General features: G+C 40.9%; 1 pseudogene; it reads left to right on the top strand.

Moving 5' to 3' along the window:
- The first annotated feature begins 337 nt into the window (after positions 1 to 337).
- Positions 338 to 1,075, top strand: LOC133092180 (E3 ubiquitin-protein ligase ZFP91-like; annotated as a pseudogene).
- Positions 1,076 to 6,948: the final 5,873 nt, after the last annotated feature.

The following is a 6,948-nucleotide window of genomic DNA, read 5'->3' as shown; positions in this document are numbered from 1 at the left end:
TGGACATATATACGCTACCAAACTTAAAATTGATAGCTAGTGGGAAGCAGCCGCATAGCACAGGGAGATCAGCTCGGTGCTTTGTGACCACCTAGAGGGGTGGGATAGGGAGGGTGAGAGGGAGGGAGACACAAGAGGGAAGAGATATGGCAACATATGTATATGTATAACTGATTCACTTTGTTATAAAGCAGAAACTGACACACCATTTTAAAGCAATTATACTCTAATAAAGATGTTAAAAATAATACTTAAGCTGCAAGCTTCTGTACATTTAAAAATGGAGGTGATTAGCATGATCTTAGGGTGGAATTTTGGACCTTCTTGCTCACCCTAGCTATTTGCAGCACCACATTAAATATCAGCGTTTGCTGAAGAAGAAATACTTATGTCCCCATCCCTCCTGTGGGCGACTCTTCAGGCTCCAGAAGTAACTTCTATGACATGCCAAACATCATACAGATCAAAGAGATTATATCTGTGAATACTGTGCTGGGGCCTTCAAGAGTTCCCACAATCTGGCAGTGCACTGGATGATTCACGCTGGCGAGAAGCCATTACAATGCGAGATCTGTGGATTTACTTGTCGGCAAAAGGCATCCCTTAATTGGCACATGAAGAATCATGATGCTGACTCCTTCTACCAGTTTTCTTGCAATATCTGTGGCAAAAAAAAAATGAGAAGAAGGACAGCGTAGTGGCTCACAAAACAAAAAGCCACCCTGAGGTGCTGATTGCCGAAGCTCTGGCTGCCAATGCAGGCACCCTCATCACCAGCACAGATATCTTGGGCACTAATCCAGAGTCCCTGAAACAACCTGCAGACGGTCAGGGTCTTCCTCTTCTTCCTGAGCCCTTGGGAAACACCACTTCTGGAGAGTGCCTCCTGCTAGAAGCTGAAGGGATGTCAAAGTCATACTGTAGTGGGAAGGAACCAGTGAGCCTGATGGCTGATGGGAAGATCTTTGTGCGAAGTGGCAGCAGTGGAGGCGCTGAAGGACTGGTCATGAACTCGGATATACTCGCTGCTACCACAGAGGTTCTGATTGAAGATTCAGACTCTACTGGACCTTAGTGGAAGGAAAGACTCTGGGCACTGGGACAGCTAAGACTTTGTATTTAAAAGACAAAAAGGACAAAAAAAAAAATTAAAGCATTTAAAATCTAGTAAAATAAAAAAATTAGAGAATTTTCAAAAATTCTCTAATATACCATTTTAAAGAGAAATAATTATTTTTCTTCCAGCATAATTGTTTGTGATGACTATTTCAGGAATTTGAAATATAAAATAAGAAAAACAATTTTAGCATGAAACAATAATTAGGTGGAAAGGATTTATACTTTTTATGGAAAATTTATCTATTATTTATAAATTTCACTTTAGAAATATTATGCATTTATTAAATTTATGTTTTGTGCCAAACACTGCATGAGTTTTATTTCAGTTGTTTTACTAAATATTCCTTGCAAAGAAAACTAAATTGTATGATTTGTTTTTCACAGATATCTATAAGGTATTAAATTTTCACCAGGAATTGTAAATTGTAAAGACAAACAGGTGGAACAGATTTTTCAATACTCTAATTTGAGGGGAAAATTTAAACATGTTTTAAATTTGTTATATTAAAGCAGGCAAATTTGATGAAAATGGAATAGGTCAAAATGCAGAATTCACTAATATGAAGAGGTGATATATTCTAAAAGATACCATTAAAAAATGTTTGTAAGGTCTTTTAATATTCAAATATTAAAATTGCCTGCTTTTCTCTTTTTTGAAACAGATGAGGGATATTTATAAGATCTAGATAAAACATAGGTTACATTGTCTCAGGTTTTGGTTTGAATGAAAGTATTTTTTTCCTACTAATAAAACTGTTGCCAGGGTTTGTGATTTTTTTTTTTTGTCCAAGATCTTGTACTCAGCTATTTATTTATTTATTTATTTACTTATTTACTTACTTACTTATTTATTTATTAACATCTTTATTGGAGTATAATTGCTTTACAATGGTGTGTTAGTTTCTGCTTTATAACAAAGTGAATCAGTTATACATATACATATGTTCCCATATCTCTTCCCTCTTGTGTCTCCCTCCCTCTCACCCTCCATATCCCACTCCTCTAGGTGGTCACAAAGCACCAAGCTGATCTCCCTGTGCTATGCGGCTGCTTCCCACTAGCTATCTATTTTAAGTTTGGTAGTGTATATATGTCCATGCCACTCTCTCACTTTGTCACAGCTTACCCTTCCCCCTCCCCATATCCTCAAGTCCAATCTCTAGTAGGTCTGTGTCTTAATTCCCGTCTTGCCCCTAGGTTCTTCATGACCTTTTTTTTTTTCTTTCTTTCTTAGATTCCATATATATGTGTTAGCATACGGTATTTCTTTTTCTCTTTCTGACTTACTTCACTCTGTATGACAGACTCTAAGTCCAATTACCTCACTACAAATACCTCAATTTCATTTCTTTTTATGGCTGAGTAACATTCCATTGTATATATGTGCCACATCTTCTTTATCCATTCATCTGATGATGGACACTGAGGTTGCTTCCATGTCCTGGCTATTGTAAATAGAGCTGCAATGAACATTTTGGTACATGCCTCTTTTTGAATTATGGTTGTCTCAGGGTATATGCCCAGTAGTGGTATTGCTGGGTCAAATGGTAGTTCTATTTTTAGTTTTTTAAGGAACCTCCATACTGTTCTCCAGAGTAGCTGTATCAATTTACAGTCCCACCAACAGTGCAAGAGGGCTCCCTTTTCTCCACACCCTCTCCAGCATTTATTGTTTCTAGATTTTTTGATGATGGCCCTTCTGACCGGTGTGAGATGATATCTCATTGTAGTTTTGATTTGCATTTCTCTAATGATTAATGATGTTGAGCATTCTTTCATGTGTCTGTTGGCAATCTGTATATCTTCTTTGGAGAAATGTCTACTTAGGTCTTCTGCCCATTTTTGGATTGGGTTGTTTGTTGTTTTGATATTGAGCTGCGTGAGCTGCTTGTAAATTATGGAGATTAATCCTTTGTCAGTTGCTTCGTTTGCAAATATTTTCTCCCATTCTGAGGGTTGTCTTTTCCTCTGGTTTATGGTTTCCTTTGCTGTGCAAAAGCTTTTAAGTTTCATTAGGTCCCATTTGTTTTTGATTTCCTCTTTGATTTCTTCAGTGATCTCTTGGTTATTAAGTAGTGTATTGTTTAGCCTCCATGTGTTTGTATTTTTTATAGATTTTTTCCTGGAATTGATATCTGGTCTCAAAGTGTTGTGGTCAGAAAAGATACTTGATATGATTTCAATTTTCTTCAATTTACCAAGGCTTGATTTGTGACCCAAGATATGATCTATTCTGGAGAATCTTCCATGAGCACTTGAGAATAATTTGTATTCTGTTGTTTTTGGATGGAATGTCCTATAAATATCAATTAAGTCCATCTTGTTTAATGTATCATTTAAAGCTTGTGTTTCCTTTTTTATTTTCATTTTGGATGATCTCTCCATTGGTGAAAATTGTGTGTTAAAGTCCCCTACTATGATTGTGTTACTGTTGATTTCCCCTTTTATGACTGTTAGTATTTGCCTTATGTATTGAGGTGCTCCTCTGTTGAGTGCATAAATATTTACAATTGTTATATCTTCTTCTTGGATCGATCCCTTGATCATTATGTAGTGTCCTTGTCCCTTGTAATAGTCTTTATTTTAAAGTCTATTTTGTGTGATATGAGAATTGCCACTCCAGCTTTCTTTTGATTTCCATTTGCATGGAATATTTTTTTCCATCCCCTCACTTTCAGTCTGCATGTGTCCCTAGGTCTGAAGTGGGTCTCTTGTAGACAGCATATGTACGGGTCTTGTTTTTGTGTCCATTCAGCCAGTCTATGTCCTTTGGTTGGAGTATTTAATCCATTTACATTTAAGGTAATTATCAATATATATGTTCCTATTACCATTTTCTTAATTGTTTTGGGTTTGTTATTGTAGGTCCTTTCCTTCTCTTGTGTTTACTGCCTAGAGAAATTCCTTTAAAATTTGTTGTAAAGCTGGTTTGGTGGTGCTGAATTCTCTTAGCTTCTGCTTGTCTGTAAAGCTTTTAATTTCTCCAGCAAATCTGAATGAGATCCTTGCTGGGTCGAGTAATCTTGGTTGTAGATTTTTCTCCTTCATCACTTTAAATATGTCCTGCCACTCCCTTCTGGCTTGCAGAGTTTCTGCTGAAAGTTCAGCTGTTAACCTTATGGGGATTCCCATGTATGTTATTTGCTTTTTTTTCCCTTGCTGCTTTTAATATTTTTTCTTTGTATTTAATTTTTGATAGTTTGATTAATATGTGTCTTGGTGTGTTTCTCTCTAGATTTATCCTGTATGGGACTCTCTGTGCTTCCTGGACTTGATTAGCTATTTCCTTTCCCATATTAGGGAAGTTTTCAACTATAATCTCTTCAAATATTTTCTCAGTCCCTTTCCTTTTCTCTTCTTCTTCTGGGACTCCTATAATTCGAATGTTGTTGCGTTTAATGTTGTCGCAGAGGTCTCTGAGACTGTCCTCAGTTCTTTTCATTCTTTTTTCTTTATTCTGCTCTGCAGTAGTTATTTCCACTATTTTATCTTCCAGGTCACTTATCCGTTCTTCTGCCTCAGTTATTCCGCTATTGATCCCTTCTAGAGAATTTTTAATTTCATTAATTGTGTTGTTCATCATTGTTTGTTTGCTCTTTAGTTCTTCTAGGTCCTTTTTAAATGTTTCTTGTATTTTCTCCATTCTATATCCAAGATTTTGGATCATCTTTACTATCATTATTCTGAATTCTTTTTCAGGTAGACTGCCTATTTCCTCTTCATTTGTTAGGTCTGGTGGGTTTTTGCCTTGCTCCTTCATCTGCTGTGTGTTTCTCTGTCTTCTCATTTTGCTTAACTTACTGTGTTTGGGGTCTCCTTTTCACAGGCTGCAGGTTCTTAGTTCCCGTTGTTTTTGGTGTCTGTCCCCAGTGGCTAAAGTTGGTTCAGTGGGTTGTGTAGGCTTCCTGGTGGGGGGGACTAATGCCTGTGTTCTGGTGGATGAGTCTGGATCTTGTCTTTTTGGTGGGCAGGTCCACGTCTGGTGGTGTGTTTTGGGGTGTCTGTGGCCTTATTATGATTTTAGGCCTCCTGTCTGCTAATGGATGGGGTTGTGTTCCTATCTTGCTAGTTGTTTGGCATAGGGTGTCCAGCACTGTAGCTGGCTGGTCATTGAGTGAAGCTGGGTCTTGGCGTTGAGATGGAGATCTCTGGGAGATTTTCGCCATTTGATATTACATGGAGCTGAGAGGTCTCTTGTGGACCGGTGTCCTGAAGTTGGCTCTCCCACCTCAGAGGCACAGCCCTGATGCCTGGCTGGAGCACCAAGAGCCTTTCATCCACACGGCTCAGAATAAAAGGGAGAAAAATAGAAAGAAAGGAAGAAAGACAATAAAATAAAATAAAATAAAGTTATTAAAATAAAAAATAATTATTAAGAAAAAATTTTTAAAAAGTAAAAAAAAAAAAAAAGGAACGGACAGACAGAACCCTAGGACAAATGGTAAAAGTAAAGCTATACAGACGAAATCACACACAGAAGCATACACATACACACTCATAGAAAGAGAACAAGGGAAAAAATATATATATATATCTTTGCTCCCAAAGTCCACCTCCTCAATTTGGGATGATTCGTTGTCTATTCAGGTATTCCACAGATGCAGGGTACATCAAGTTGATTGTGGAGATTTAATCTGCTGCTCCTGAGGCTGCTGGGAGAGATTTCCCTTCTCTTCTTTGTTTGCACAGTTCCAGGTGTTCAGCTTTGGATTTGGACCCGCCTCTGCGTGTAGGTCGCCTGAGGGCGTCTGTTCTTCGCTCAGACAGGACAGGGTTAAAGGAGCAGCTGCTTCGGGGGCTCTGGCTCACTCAGGCCGGGGGGAGGGAGGGGTAGGACGCGGGGCGAGCCTGCGGCGGCAGAGGCCGGTGTGACGTTGCACCAGCCCGAGGCGCGCCGTGCGTTCTCCCGGGGAAGTTGTCCCCGGATCACGGGAGCCTGGCAGTGGCGTGCTGCACAGTCTCCCGGGAGGGGAGGTGTGGATAGTGACCTGTGCTTGCACACAGGCTTCTTGGTGGCGGCAGCAGCAGCCTTAGCATCTCACGCCCGTCTCTGGGGTCCGCGCTGATAGCCGCGGCTCGCGCCCATCTCTGGAGCTCGTTTAAGCGGCGCTCTGAATCCCGTCTCCTCGCGCACCAGGAAACAAAGAGGCAAGAAAAAGTCTCTTGTCTCTTCGGCAGCTCCAGACCTTTTCCCAGACTCCCTCCCGGCTAGCTGTGGTGCACTAGCCCCCTTCAGGCTGTGTTCACGCTGCCAACCCCAGTCCTCTCCCTGGGATCTGACCTCCGAAGCCCGAGCCTCAGCTCCCAGCCCCCGCCCGCCCCGGCAGGTGAGCAGACAAGCCTCTCGGGCTGGTGAGTGCTGGTGGGCACCGATCCTCTGTGCGGGAATCTCTCCGCTTTGCCCTCCACACCCCTGTTGCTGCGCTCTCCTCCGTGGCTCCGAAGCTTCCCCCCTCCGCCACCCGCAGTCTCCGCCCGCGAAGAGGCTTCCTAGTGTGTGGAAACCTTTCCTTCTTCACAGCTCCCTCCCAGTGGTGCAGGTCCCATCCCTATTCTTTTGTCTGTTTTTTCTTTTTTCTTTTGCCCTACCCAGGTACACGGGGAGTTTCTTGCCTTTTGGGAGGTCTGAGGTCTTCTGCCAGCGTGCAGCAGGTGTTCTGTAGGAGTTTTTCCAAGTGTAGTTGTATTTCTGATGCATTTGTGGGGAGGAAGGTGATCTCCGCGTCTTACTCTTCCGCAATCTTGAAGCTCCTCTCAGCTTTTTAAATAGATTAAAAGGAGTTGGTTATTTTAAAGGCAATTTATTTACAAATAATTTAAATCACGATT

This window comes from Eubalaena glacialis, chromosome 5 (genome assembly GCF_028564815.1).
Source record: "Eubalaena glacialis isolate mEubGla1 chromosome 5, mEubGla1.1.hap2.+ XY, whole genome shotgun sequence".
In the NCBI taxonomy this organism is placed as follows: domain Eukaryota; kingdom Metazoa; phylum Chordata; class Mammalia; order Artiodactyla; family Balaenidae; genus Eubalaena; species Eubalaena glacialis.
Note: the sequence above shows the minus strand (reverse complement) of the source record. Positions and strands in the feature narration are given on the sequence as shown.